A 16,422-nucleotide genomic window follows, 5' to 3' on the forward strand; every position below is an offset into this window, starting at 1 on the left:
GCATACTTAGGACACTTCAGATGGTCACACTGCTGCCCTTACAGTTCCCCTGCTGTAATCACCGGCGATTGTGACCCCGCCCCTGTATGATGTCACATGGAGGGGCGTGACCTGCACTGTGCCTGAGAATAATGTTATATATAGCAAAATGGCCCTTGGCAGAAAAAAGGTTCCTCACCCCTGTTTTACAGGCTGTGTTTGAAAAGTGACAGTTAGGAGCTGATTGGTTGGTACCTTATCTCTCTCCATTTTACCACTCTCTAATGCTTAGTATATCTCTCCCTAGGGGGTCTATTTACTAAGCAGTGTTAGGAGACAGAGTGAAAAGTTATAAGGTGCCAGCCAATCAGCTCCCAACTGTCATCTCACAGGCTGTGTTTGAAAAATGACAGATGGGAGCTGATTGGCTGGCACCTTATTGCTTTTCACTCTGTCTCCTAACACTGCTTAGTAAATAGACCCCTGGATCTCCAATGTTTGAGCTTTAACTGCATCCTGTAACTGATGAACATCAGTTTCTTCTTTAGCATATTCCAGACTCCACAGTTGACCAGCAATGTGTGGTATATCAGCCTGGAGCAGGTCCATTCTGAATCTCAACTCTCTGTTGTTCCAAATTTTGGAAGTCTGTTTTCATGGCTTAAGTTTACAGGTTTTCTTCTAATAACATCTAGGGAAGACAGCTGCAACACCCTTCAGCAGGTGGAGAACAGAGGATTTTCCTAATGTGGTTACAGATGGTTTGTTCCCTCCATGAAAGCTGGGAGATTGGTTACCTTTAGGAACTGATGAAGATTGGGGTAAGAGAGAGAGCATCATTGCCTTTGGCCTTGCCTTTTTTCAGATGCATTATGGACCTCCTAAAAAGCAGAAGAGGTATAGTGAGTGTATGGGTAGCAGCGTGGCAGAGTAAGTCCCAGGAAACTCAGAGTGCTAATGATAATTCAGGCGAAACAAAGTCCTCCAGGAGTCCAGGGTAAAACAGCTGAAGCCACTGGTAGTAAACTCCCTGATGAGTATCAGTGGTCTGCAGCAGTAGATCAAGAGGGTGAGCTCAGCAGCTGGGGTTAAAGGAACATTTCACTAGATCCCCTGTCAACCTGAATGTGACATTTATTTTCATTTGGACATTTTATGAGTTCCCTTGAATTAATCATTTTGGCCTCAACATCTATCCTATGTCAGTATGACAGGCGCTTTTCTTATGTTTGGGACCACGTACATCTAATCTAATATCTGGTCACAAATAGCTGCAGATATGGGCAAAACTAAATAAATAAATACAATACAAATAACCATCTCATTTCTCAGTTGAGACAGATGGAAATTATGCAGTATGATGAACACATCCACTTTTGTGGCCACCATCTGATTGCGGACCTCCAGTGCTTGTTTTCAGTAGTCAGATTAAACTGTTAATGGTCACCCCAATCCATAGTATGTGGCTTCCTGGTTGCCTCTGTTTTCCTACTCATGTCATTACACTGGCCCTGTCTCATGCAGCAATATCCTAATGAACAAAATGACACCAGTGGACAGGTCAATACCTCCTATGTATTTTAGTATTTTAGTAGATTTTGCAAAAATCTACTAAAATACTTTGTGCTGCTGTGAACAACCTATTAATATGGTGAAAGATATAGAACCTGTAATCAATTTAAAAACTGTAGAAACATGGATGAGCAAGTAATACTTCTCACAACTTTCTCAATTAAGTAATTAATATTAATTAATTAACTAACCTTACTTAATATGTAAAAAAGAACTAAGTTTAAATTAGGATCATCTTCCAAACCAACAATAATAATAAGAAGAAGAACTGAATGTACAGTAACATTGACTCCCAATTATAATATGCAGGTAGCTATAAGCAGGCCAAGAATGATCTCTCTACATATTAAGGAGCCATTACCTAGCAGTAGATGGCCCGGAGGCTGATTCAGGTTATGGAGATGCAGAAATCTGGTGATTTTGGGCCAACACTGTAGAAACTGGATTCTTGCACCCTTAAGAGTAAAGGGGCATACACACGAGACGATATCTTTGAACAATAACGATATCGTTCAACGATATATTGTTCATATCGTTCCGTGTGTATGCAATTAACGACCAATGATGTGCGCTCCCGCTGGACAATAACGATATCTTTAGCCGTTCGTACATGCAGGCCAATTTGGACGATATCGTCAAGAATTGCCTGTTCAGAGATGTGGCAGGATGACTTCACTGAAAGATATGTATCATAGATATCTTTCAGTGTGTACACCCAATATCATTTGCACTACAGAAGGTTCAAGGGAAATCGTTCACCAATATCATTCATACAGCACATCGTCCCGTGTGTATGCACCTTAACACTTTTGCCCCTATCAGAGGTAGAGCCATTAAGCTATGCAATGTTTTATGAGAAAAATGTTGGAACAATGAAGAAGAGTGTTCCCCATTCACTTTAATTTGTGTTTTTCTTAACTGGGAACACCCTTATAAAAGCACTAACAACTGAAGCACATGGTGATTGTTATGTGATTTGTACAATCATTAGCAGTGATGATGTGATGTGATGGTGATGTGATGGTGATGTGATGGTGATGCATCCTGTCCTTCATCTGAGTCTCACTTCTAACAACACATTCACTGTTACATTTTGCTAATAAAATATAAGAAGAGTTTGCTGAGAAACTGCGGACAATGTATTGGTGAAGGGGGAATGTGTAGACTGTTGTTAAGGTGAGTAAATATTAGATGCACCCTTCATAGTATACAGCCTGAGCCAGGTCTTCACCTTTCACCAATTCTGGCTGAAGGGCACTTACACAAAGTCAGTGACTATAGCAAACCTGGCTTGTCCTCATGGGCATAGCTATAGTGGGTGCAGTGCTATGGGGCCCACAAAGTTCTGGCTACGCCTCTACTTATCCTGCCACTGTGTCACCAACCTATGTATTCACCACAGCTGCTCTTACTTTTCTTACTTCACACTTCACTTTTCTCATTAGAACGATGCCCTGGGGTGGCTCGACTGAGCTGGTTTGGGGGTGTTCTGTGCTCTGTATTTGAACCCTAGTATGTTAGGGACCTACCCTACAGAGGTTACCTGGATATGGTGGGTAGGCCCATAACTTTGCCCATGATTAGGCTAAAAACCTCTATTTATTGCAAAATGTTATTGCATAATGTATTTATATATAAATAATCAGTAATTTTGAGTTGTGCACCTGTGATCTGTCTGTTTTTGTGCCTACGATAAAAGTCTCAACAGGTAGCACCTCTCATTATATATATTGAAGGTATGCAGTTCAGGACTCTTTCCTATACACTCCGTTTAGTGTGCTTCATTGCACACCCTTCAGGAATGAGACGCCTTCAGTCTGGACTAGCACCCTTCCCCCATTGGTTTAAAGCATGGAGTCTGGTATTGTATATGCACACTAGTAATAGGCACAATTTTAGGTAAGTCCTACAAGTTGTATACTGTAGTACAACTTTGGGTTGATTTTTGGGGCGTGGGTCTCCTGGATTGCTTTGGTTGGTCTGCTTCAGGGCATCGCATTATAACACATTCTTCCTTTTTTGCACATTTTAACACTTTACTGTTTGTTTTTATTCTATTTGTATTTTTACTTTTCTATCATATATATGCAGCCGCAGCTGCTCTTACCTTTCTTACTTCACACTAGGGGTGTGCACCGGCCACTTTTCGTGTTTTGGTTTTGGATCTGGATCTTTCTTCGTGTTTTGGATCTGGATTGGTTTTGCCAAAATCACCCTTCCGTGTTTTGGGTTCTGGGTTTTGTGTTTTGGATCTGTATTTTTTTTTAAAAAAAAACATAAAAACAGCTAAAATCACAGAATGTGTGGCTTTTTCTGCTCCTATGCTATTATTAACCTAAATAACCTTAATTTCCACTCATTTCCAGTCTATTCTGAACACCTCACAATAGTGTTTTTATGTCCAAAAGGTTGCACCGAGGTAGCTGGATGACTATGCTAAGCGACACAAGTGGGCGGCACAAACACATGGCCCATCTAGGAGTGACACTGCAGTGGCAGACAGGATGGCAGTTTGAAAAACTAGGCCCCAAACAGTACATAATGCAAAGAAAAAAAGGAGGTGCAAGATGGAATTGTCCTTGGGCCCTCCCACCCACCCTTATGTTGTATAAACAGGACATGCACACTTTAACAAACCAATCATTTCAGCGCCAGGGTCTGCCACACGACTGTGGTTGAAATGATTGGTTCGTTTGGGCCCCCACAAAACAAGCTGGCAATTAATCTGTCCCTGCACAAACTGGCTCTACAGAGGCAAGATGTTGTCCTCATCCTCCTCATCCACCGATTCTTCACCCTCTTCAGTGTTGTGTACATCCTCATCCTCACAGAGTATCAATTCATCCCCGCTGGAATCCACCACCACAGGTCCCTCTGTACGTTCTGGAGGCTGGTCTCCCTGGAAGAGTTGATAATTAATTTTTATGAACATCATCTTCTCCACATTTTGTGGAAGCAACCTCCTACGCCTTTCACTGACAAGGTTCCCGGCTGCCCTAAACACTCTTTCGGAGTACACACTGGAGGGGGTGCAACTCAGGTAAAATAGAGCCAGTTTGTACAGGGGCCTCCAAATTGCCTCTTTTTTCCTGCCAGTACAGGTACGGACTGTCTGACATGCCTTGGATGCTGTCACCGATGTAATCCTCCACCATTCTGTCAATGGTGACAGTATCATATGCAGTGACAGTAGACTTGTCAGAAATTGTTGGCACGTCCTTCAGTCCGGACCAGATGTCCAAACCGGCCCTTGACTTATGACACAGGCGCACACTTGGCGCTGCTGCTGTGTTGATGCACGTGCGGCTACTGCGCATACATTTCGCACACAAACACAGAAAAAAAAGAATTGTTTATTTTTTGTGGAGTGCACTTTGGGGGTTACACCACCCTTTAACAGACGTATGGGACACAGGTGCACGCTTGGCGCTGCTACTTTGTTGATGCACGTACAGTGCACACAATTCACAAACACAGAAGAAAATGTTTTATTTTTTTGGAGTGCACTTTAGGGGTTACACCACCCTTTAACAGACGGCCGCATGCTTGTCGCTGCTGCTTTGAGGATGCAGGTGCGGCTACTGCGCATACATTTCACACACAAACACAGAAAAAAAGAAGATTATTTTATTTTTTGTGGAGCGCACTTTGGGGTTACACCACCCTTTAACAGACAGACGCACGCTTATTGCTGCTGCTTTGAGGATGCAGGTGTGGATACAGCCCACACAATTCATAAAGACAGAAAAAAAAGAAGATTTTTTTTTTTTTGAGGAGCGCACTTTGGGGGTTACATCACCCTTTAACAGACAGACACACGCTTGTCGCTGCTGCTTTGAGGATGCAGGTGCGGTTACAGCCCACACAATTCACAAAGACAGAAAAAAAAAAGATTTTTTTATTTTTTGTGGAGCGCACTTTGGGGGTTACACCACCCTTTAACAGACAATAACCCTATATGTACCCTATAAAGGAAATAATATGTATATTTCAGACAATCTAAGGGGGGATTCAATTAGGTGCGAGTTTGGTCCTGCAAGGTGAAATCACTGCAAATTCGCCATGTGAATCACATTTGCAATTCTGTTCCAAACACGCATTTCTTTTTCAGAGTAAATACGCCTGTTTTTGTTCACACCCCCCTGAGCAGGGAAAAGGTAGGGAAAATCTGTATCTTAAGGTGAAAATGTCGGGCCTTGCTTCAGAATGCGTTCCACCCCCTTTTTCAATTAGCTTAATTGAGCCAATAAATACATGTAATTTTTAAAAATAAAGGCCTCAAATTACCCCTAAATAATGCACCTCGAATTTAATGAGAGTATTTATTTCATTGAAAAACAATTGCAGTTGCCTCAAATTACCCCAAAAGCATTTTGTTTTTCCTACTTTTTTTTGCATTTTCTGTTTAATTCCTCTGCAATTAAACGAAATTCTACAGTTTTTTTTACATTTGTTTTGCTTTTTTTTTTTTTTTTTTACATACACAAATCAGCCATTTGACACCTTTTACTTTCCTTATGGCCACTAACAGTCTTCTACATGATCCTGCTAACCACGTTTTCACTTTTTGGGGATCCAGGAAGGTCACCCCACTTTTTTTTGCTATTTTCGCTGTTCACTTTTTGGACAAAATTTGCACAGTCACTGCGAGTAGTGCGAATTCGCATATCTAATTGAATTGCGTGTATCTCGGGTGCGCGCATAAAGGCAAAGTGAGCGAATTATAAGACGAAGTGTGAGAGTTTTTCGCCTTTTGAAAACTCTTACCTAATTGAATTCCCCTCTGAGAGTTTTGTAAAATTAACTGTAGGATCACTATATCCATCTAATGTGGTCTGTTTTTAGATAAGTACCTTAGTGTGAAGGTACAAGGGATTGCTGTATACACATCATCCTATTTTCTCCCTACCTTTTGCTTTCACTGTTTCTCCATTCTCCTCCTCATGTCATTTGAATTTCTAGTCTGCCACCAACATATCGCTCCAGACATCTGTGTGCATTGTTTAGCTGCATGTAAGGAAAAGAAAGACACAGTGAATGGATGACATCACTAAGCTTCTATTATGCCTGACTGCGGCAGCAGCAAGCACTGTTCACAGTTGTTATCTACTTGAGTTTATACATAATTGTGTTTTTTTTTCTATCCTCGTGATGTCTGGACTGAGTCCACTGCTCTAACTTAACATAAATAAAGACCCCTGCTGACTCCACACCCCAGCGATACTGTACAACGTCTAAGGAAAAAAAGAGCTGAGAATAATTAAAGTCGGAAGTTATGTCATTTTCTGAAGTCAGGACATTTGAGATACCTTGTGACTTGCATGGCAGAGGAAAACATAGATAGTGCCCCTCACCTGCTGGGGTTAAAAATAATTATAGAGTTCTTTAATGCTAGTAAATAGTTTCCATTGACCCCATACCCACTTGTACATGTGCCTATAGCCAGGAGAAATTAATGGTGACTTCTCTTGCATGCTGTCTGCTCTATTTGCTTGTGTTCATTGTTCTTTGACATACCTACGCCTTTGTCTGTCACAAGTTTGCAAAGCCAACGGTGGTCTCAATACAAATCCCAGCGGCTGCAACATTCGCATATTTTTGCACTGCTGCATACTAATTTGCAGCAGTGGCAGCATTAGCATATAACTCTGAATTATTTTGTCTCTACCTCTGACACAACCCGCTCACGTTCTCTAATAGTAGGTGTCCCTAAGGGTCCATTCTTGACCCCCCTACTTTTCTCACGCTCCACCACCTCCCTCAGAAATCTCATTCACTCCTTTCTCCTACCATCTATACACTAATGACACCAAAATATAAATCTCCTCCCCAGACCTCTTCCCTCCATCATCTCCTCCTGGATGTCCCAGCGCTTCCGAAATCTCAACATGGCCAAGATCAAACTCAATGTTTTCTTCCATTCCAAGGCCCCTCTACCACTCCTCTCTCAAGACTGCTGCATATCATACTTGCCAATTTCACCTCCAGGACCTCTCCAGGACCGGGCACTTCTTTAGCCACAAAGCCACCAAAACTCTCATTAAAGCTGTCATCATTTCCCATTTTGAATGCTACTCCTCTCTGGGTTCCCTCTTTCTCGACTCTTCTTCACTTCAATCTACCCTTAATCTGCTGCTTGCCTCATTTTGTCCTTCTGCCATATGGCGTCTGCCTCCCCCATCTGCTATCTGTTCACTAATTCCCAATCCCCCTCAGAATACATTTCAAGATCCTCATCATTACTTACAAAGTTACAAAGCCATGAGCCATAAACCACTCCTCCCCCCCTCCCTGTATATTAATAACCTTATCTCCACCCATACTCCATCCAGCACTCTCTGCTCCTCCTCTGACTGCAGTCTTACCATCACCCTGGACACTTTCCAAGATGTTCCATATGGTGCCCCAGTCTTTTGGAACTCACTCCCTCACATAATGAGACTCTCTGACAGTCTCCCCTGCTTTAAACACACCATTAAGGCTTACAAACCCTTCTCATAACTTGATATTCATCTCCTCTTCCCTGTTTTACTATATCCTTCCCATTTCACTCTCCAACTGTTCATCACTTTCCTTTAGTATGTAAACTCTCATGGGCAGGGCCCTCCTCCCTCCTGTTTTTTCCTTGTGCTATCCATGTCACCAATGCTCCTCTCCCCGTCAGTGAGAGGCACTGTTTGCTCACCCCTACATTTGGTACAGGGTCATTGAGTAATTTGATAACCACCTGTGACTCGCCACAGTATGCTTCTGCTAGCTTTAGTGAGTTGCCCTACCTTTGCCCCTGTTACCTCTCCAATTTGGTTTTGATTTGAAACTAATTCCTGCTTTAAATCTAATGGTTACATTGCCCAAATTGCGCTGGTGCCCACAAATCACAGGGCAAACATATGGCCCAAAGAGTTAATTCAGAGCAGAAATGGAACAGAATGTTAAGCAAGCAAACTGGACACTACATTTGTGAGATGAATGGAATTGCCTACTGAATGTTCATTAGAGCATTTGATCCCCCACTTTAACATTAGCATTTACTTTCCAGTTAACTAGTGTAAGGTTAGTTTTGTTTTTTTGTTCATATATATTGAAATTTTTTGACAATACAAATATTGTACTCTTAAAATACCTATCAATCCCCATACATGGGATTCTAAAAAGCTCATAAATGTCTATGAGCATTTTCCTTTGCAAAGGTCAGCTACAATGAGGAAGACGTTGGCTTCATTTAAACTAAGTGCTTGTGAAAAAAATCCATCTGGATGTACTAATAACTTGCAATGACTTCATGAATGCTTCCAAAATCTTGATTTTTATATTCTCTTTAACAATGAACAATTATGCAGAGGCGGTTTAAGAGAGGAGGGGACTCGTGTGCATCCTCCGTGCAGCCCCCTCTCTCTGGCAGTGCAGTAGAGCATTGTATTTGTGCCAGAGTCTACTGCACATGTGGAGGTCTCCAGGAACATGGCGGCCATGCTATTTTTCCGGTGACTTCTCTACTGCGCATGCGCAAATCTCAGAGAAATTGTCCGCCACACCATTTTCCCAGTAATTTCTGACTGCAGCGCCGGCTGGTGTGCCCGGACTCCGAAATAGTAAGTTTAATTATATGGGTGCAGGGTATGCATTGTGGGACCCCTTGGACCCAGGGCACGGCCATGTGCACTGTACATCCTGCACCCATTATAGATACACCAATGCCATTACATGTTAATAAGTAAGTAAAAGCCAGCCAGGTTTGCTAATTGAAATAAGCTGCCCACATATGCTGGGATTTTGGTTCTACAGTTTGTGATCCAATCTTAAACAAATCAAAATCTAATCAAATTGCATTGATTGAGTAGGATGCAAAATTAGATTAACTGGTGACACCTATCATACTGACTGTTTAGTCATTGACCAAATCCTAACCAGGGCCTTGATTCAGATATGTACGCAATGTTGCAGATTTATGCAGTTGAGCGATTATCGGCCGACTCTGCATGCGTTGCTGTCACTCTGCGCACATGCAAAGGTACCTTAGCAATGCAGCTCGCAGTGAGGATTTCTTTGCAAAGTGATTGACATTTAGGAACCATTTGGGGGAGGTTACGGGAAGTGGCAGAAAAAACGCAGGTCTGCTACGGCCGTTTTAGGGGTGAGTCTCAGCCTATAACTGCGATTACATTCGCAGATAAAGTGATTCTGACGTCTGAGTTCAGGCGGCCATTCTCCGTCACCATAGGGCTACTCAGATGGGCAATTATTAAATAATCTGTGATGGCGGTTGCGTATGTAGTTGCTTGTATTTGCGATGGCCCCAGTAAGTGTCTCATTACATATTCCGGCGTCTGCGACATTCACATATTTTTGCACAGCAGCTGTGTTTGGAATCGCAGCTACAATACATTACTGAATCAGGCCCTAGGTTACAGCATGCTTCCAATTTTCATTATTCTCTCATTGTTTTGCATCATTCCAATCTGGTTGGATTTGTGTAATATTCTCTTCACGAGTTTAGCCAAATTGCTCAAAGATTCAACTGGACTGTAACATGCATGGCCTGTATTAGACCATTAGACCATCAAAGCAAAAAATACCCTAAAAATTCAAATATTTAGATTTTATGAAGTGGTTCTTATGATCAGGGCCATAGTGAGCAATGATGCGCAGGGGTAATGGGGGAGGCGTGGTCAAATCCTGGAGGCCTGCTCCCGCCCCCCAATGGATGAGAACTACTAAGCTCTGAGGAGGGTGGCATTCTTCCTCCTGTACAGCTGGCCCAGGTCCCTTAAACAATCCTAGGTCTGGGTAATTAGCACTGCCTCCCTTCCCCTCTCTGCACCCTGCTTATTGCCAACATTTTTATTGACACTTTGGGGCTGATGAGTTGAACTGAAGTCTGTTTTGCAGATGGATACTACGTGTACTGTATTTGCACAATGCCTTTGCTTCAAAGATGAGAGTACGCACCTGCAGGTAATTCAGAATCATACGCAATTCAGTCACATCTATACTACAGTCACATCTATACTACACAGCATTCGCGGGCATGGTGACTGAACTGTGGGCTATGCCTAGATGAGCGTATGCACAGATATACCTGTTTTCAGACAAGATGGTCTGGTGCAAGTGTGCACTGATAATAATGACGGCTAGCTAAGCAAGAATATATATAGGTTCACTACATACATACACGTGTACAACTCTGCATACGGCAAATACTGTATCTGCAATTTTCAATACACGTCTAATTACAGAGCACTTGCATGCAAGTCTGAATTGGCCTCTGTAGGTATGCATCCCTGTATAGAATAAAATAATACGTTCTCTGTAAAGAATAAAAAAGTGACAACAATAGCATCAATAGGAGAAGATAGCAGACATAGTTTGTCATATTATGGCATATTTTTACCTTTTTCTACTGAACAAAAAAATTACTTATTTGTTGTGACAGTCTGTAATTGTACACAGCATTGGCAAACATGATGAAAGATGTCAGATCGGTTGATGTTAAATACACTGCAGTCATGCTGTTATATAAGGTGTTTTGTGTAGTCTGCTCTCATGATATCTCATTTAATTAATATATTAAGATCCATATATAAAGCTGGAAAAAAGGCTCTTTGGGGGTGATTCAATTGTTGGTCTGGAGCAGGGGGCGTAATTAGGTATTTCAATGCCCCATAGCAAAGTTTGTAAGGGCCCCTATGTACCACCCAATGGTAGAAAAATGTATACATCACAGAGATCCCAAATTCGGTCCTCAAGGCAACCTAACGGTCCACGTTTTATGGATTACCAGTCTTGGGCACAGGTGACTTAATTAGAACCTCAGTCTTTTGATTGAACCATCTAGGCTCAACCAAGGATATCCTTAAAACCTGGATATAACACATGTAACTTTGACAAAGAAGATTGCCCCCCCCCCTCAGCTCTCTGCCCCACAGCAGCTGTGCCCCTTCCACCTTTGGTAGTGAGGTCCATGGTCTGGAGTTATTCAATTAATTCCCATGACGGCTCGTGGGAGAATGCAGGGGATTAGCTGCATTAAGTAGCTTCTCTCGTGCTAAGCACCGGGTGCGCTGCAGTTGTGATCTGCCCGTCACTCGTGACCAGCCCCGAAGTCCTACATTATGCAGATTTCTGTTTGCACCTTACGAGGGTGCGAGCAGAAAGCTGCGTTAAATACAGCCTCGGGTAGGTCGCGCAAACAATTGAATAGCTCCCATGCTGTTTAGATTGAAGCTATATTCACACAAATAATTGAATAACCCCATAGTGAATAACTTTGTACAGATGTGTGGGTGTTCATATTGTAGCTGCACACATGTTTCTGCTTATGGGAGGAGCATCTGTGTAGACGCTTTGCATGACCATTTAAGAGATTGCACTTTGATATGGGCATACGCATTCTAGCAAAATGAATAACATAAAGTGCTGCCTATTATGTATTTTAGACCACCCCTTAATTAATTTCAACTTTTTTTTCTAACTTTTCTCCTAAATAAATTGATCAACACTGTTATAGTGCGTACACATGGTACGATTAAAATGCACAATATAAACGATAACGATATCGATCATATTGTTATTGTTCATCTTGCGCATTTTTCGGTGCCACCAACGACCTGCGATGCGCGGGCACACATGGACGATAACGATATCGTCCATCGACCGTGCATGCAGGCCAACCTGGTCGATTTCGCCCAGGTTACTACAGGGACCCACGATCGTTAATCGCGGGTCGTTGCCCATCGTTGGTGGGTTGGTGGTGTGCTGAATGATCGATATTGATCATCCAGCAGACCCGGGAGATCGTTCAATGATATCGTTATCGTTGACGATCATCCCGTGTGTATGAACCATAAGTTAGTTTTCTTTTATTTACTTTGTCACAATTGTACATGTTAATATTGTTATAGTATTGGTAATTGTGCACCTTCACGTTTGCCTTCCATGGAGAATATCTTTATGGAAAGTATATTCTGATACCCAATCTCTCAGCCCCATAAGTATGTATATTTAGTAAGGCTATCAAGGCTCTGCAGCCTCGTCTTACATGTGCAATCTCCACCCCTTCAAGCTGATTTAAATTTATTTTCACACAACATCATCTTGCAGTTGGACACATTAATGCAGTTAGTGGCCATTTAGAATGGGATGTTCCAAAACGCCCAGTTCCGCCACTCAGAATGAGCACAGATTCAGGCACAGACTTCATGTCCTTGGTGACGCACTTACCCATGCAAACAGTTACAGAAATAGAAGGAGATGTATCAAACTTTAGTGAGAGATAAAGTGCAGCTACTAACTGTCGTTTTTCAAACAGCCTGTAATATGTAGAGATGTGCAGTTCGGTTTTACTCAGATTTACTCGGATATGCGAGGATCTCGAAAACAGCATCATATTGGCTACCCGGCTGTCATGTGTTTTGGATAGACAATAAGAGAAATCCGAACTAATCCAAACTTGCGATAATTTGGCGATAAGTACAGAATAAAACTGAATCCGCACATCTCTAGTGAAATGGCAGTTAGAAGCTGATTGATTGGTACGTTATCTCACTTCACTTTATCTCTCTAAGGTTTGATACATCTCCCCCTTAGGGCTCTATTTATCACAGGGATGTACTACAAATCTCTTTCAGGGACAGAGCTTGCGATAAAGCTCTGTCCCTGCGAATCCCCACCGCACTCTAGTCACGATATTTTCGCCAAAAAATACCGTGACTAGTACCCCGCGCATGCGCCGACCGGCCACCGCTGCTACCCCCGGCTCTAAGCCCCGCCCCTGACACTAAGCCCTGCCCCCACAATCACGGATCCCCCGCGACCCCCCCTCCCTTAATAGTACTTACCTGCAGTCATCGGTGTTCCGGTGATGTCTTCCATGCCTCCGGTCAGCTGATATCCCATACTGCACTGGGACCCGATCACCTGATGACCGGGCCGCAGTGCACCATGGGAGACCAGCTGACTGGAGGGGAGTCATCACCGGAGCCCCGATCACCAGTCCCTGGAGTCAGGTAAGTGAATTTTTTTTTTTACTATTTTTTTTTTTTGCAGTGTATCAGCTTGCGGTCTATTTAGACCACACAGCTGATCACTGGGGCCAGCTCCGGGCTCTGCTCTGCATGTTAGAGCAGAGCAGGAGTCCGGTAACCGGGGGAGACCCTTGATAACGCCACCTCCAGGTGGCGTTATTATCACAGGGCTTTCCCTGTTGTTTTTTTACAATTTATTTTTAGTAGCTTTGGTCGGATCACATTTCCCATTACATTTATGGGAAATGCGATCTGCTTACTAAAAATAAGTGATACTTAGGGGTTGGAGTAGAATTTTACGAATTCTACTCCAATTGCCCTGTAATAACTATAGGTGATTCTAAAATAATGTGAAAAGGGTGTGAAAACACCCTTTTTCACTTTATTTTAGTAAAAATAATGTTAATAAATAGAGCCCTAAGTCTCTAATGTGCTATGAGGGGAAGATGCACTATTTTTGCTACATGTTTGCAGCTTTGTGAATGACAATAACATTTCTGAAAAAAATTATTTTACATTTTGGAAGAAATCCCGAACTCATAAAGAAAAAAAACAACAGATTGCTTCTTCTCTTTTTTATTGTGTAAAAATAAAGTCAACAATTAATCTTAGCAGTGAAATCAACATAAAGGTATGAAGAATTCCAATGGTAAACATAGAGAGAATAGACAGAGGTTATCATTGTGTGACTTACCCCATACAAGGAAGGAAGGAAGGGGATAGAGAATATGGAGGACAAGATTAGTGGAGAATTTACAGCTTTGGTCAGCAAACACATATCTAATTATTCTTTACCAGAAATAAATGTGAGCAAGCACAGAAGAGAATCCCAACTTGTTGTAGGTCTAGTATGTTACATTAAAAGCTGATTTTGCTCTTTGATTTCTTTCCGGTATCCACAGTGAATCAGAATATTTAAAGAAAAATATCTTATTGAACAAGAAATGTCATATACAGTAGATTTGAAGTAGCTTTTATACATTGTGTGTTCCAACCCCTGTACTAACATGCTTGCTGAATAAATTAACGGACCACTAAACCGTAAATACAAGTTAAACAAATATGAAAATGCATCTTGTAATTATACCAAATGCATATCTCCTGTGTCCATTTTAGGGGGACTGTCCTGCTATCCTGCAATTGGAACATTTATCTCAAAGTGTGGGAGGTCCAGAGGCGTTTCCATAAAAATACCAAGTAAAATGATGTGATCACGCCTTGGTGTCCCATATCCACCACCCAGCCTTGAATTGTTGATAGGTATGCAAATTTATTTAGGCAGCATGGTTGGTGTAATGGTTAGCATTACTGCCTCACAGCACTGAGGTCTTTGGTTCAATTCCCTCCATGACCCTGTGTGGAGTTTGTATGTTCTTCCCGTGCTTGTGTGGGTTTCCTCTGGGTACTCTGGTTTTCTCCCACAATCCAAAAATATACTGGTATGCTAATTGGCTTCCAACAAAAGTGAACCTTGAGTGAACCCTAGTGTGTGTATATGTACATGTGGTAGGGAACATAGATTGTTATCTCCACTGGGGCAGGGACTGATGTGAATGGCCAAATATTCTCTATAAAACACTGGGGAATATGTGCACTGTATTAATAACTGGTAATAAATACATTTGTAAAAGTTAGCAGCATCACAGCAGAAATTGCAGTAGGTTGACTTCTGCAGACTGGTTTGTACATGCAGTCCTCCTGCTACTATTTCTAAATAGTCGTACATTGCTTTGTTTTACTTTTGGAAGATACTAAGGATTATTTAACTTATATTGACTATTGCTAGTAAGAAGAGATATAAATGTTCTCTACAAACTGAAACCACTGCCCGATATTTGTTGGAAATATATTGAAATAAATAATGCATAAATGAAAGGATAATATATCCATTTAGGTTAGTAACGTGTTTCCAGAGTATACAACCTGCAGTACTCTATATGTTGGGAAACTGCAAAATCATGCAGACCCTCCCAGGCTACTGACACCCACAGGCTGCCCACAGATATAAGATAAGCCTTTTTAGTTCACAGTCGCATAATATGATAAGTTTTGAACATTTTAAACACAATTGTTCCTGTCTCTTCTTCTATATCAAGCAACTTGTATTTTAGATGTAGAGGTCCGTATACTGAAAGGATGTGAAAGGAGGTCATTATCAGACTCTACTTCTACCTGTCCGGAAGGTTGTTCAAAACTTCATGCCCTAAATGCTCAACAAGATTTCAAGTGACAATTACAGTCTGTCTCCATAGAGTTTAAATACGCTGTAGAAAACATAGAATTTGTGTGAAAATAAGTGCTTTTCTCTATAATTCACTATATCTTTACAGTCATTTGAGGGAGGGTAACTCACATCTAAATGTCTCTTTCCGTTTTCTCTTTTTCTTTTTTTTTCTTTTTTTTTTGTACATAACATCACATATTGTAAACTTCCTTGTATAATTTGTTACAGAACACTGAGTTATCAAAAGGAGGAAGGCTTCCGGGTGCACTAAGCAACTACGTTTGCCGAAGGCAATTATCAGGAATTACCTCAATAGCTACATCATAAGGTATGTCCTGGGGGTTGTTTACACAGTAATTAGGCAAAAATACACTGTCATTCCAACAGCATCCATCATAAATGGCTAGTACCTGAGAGAGGCATGTTTTATTCAGTGCAAGTCTGGAGTACAAGAAGGAAAAAGGTGTATTGACATCTTTAGCATTAGGGATTGTCTATGGCTACATTGATAGAAGAGTGTGGTACTGACTAAACATAACAGCATGTCAGATACTGCACAGTTACAGTCAGACATAAATGGTTCCAGAATATGTGGATAAGGTTTCTGTGTCCACAAATCACCCT

The sequence above is a fragment of the Taudactylus pleione genome, unplaced genomic scaffold (genome assembly GCF_031769625.1).
Source record: "Taudactylus pleione unplaced genomic scaffold, aTauple2 ptg000016l, whole genome shotgun sequence".
NCBI lineage: Eukaryota > Metazoa > Chordata > Amphibia > Anura > Myobatrachidae > Taudactylus > Taudactylus pleione.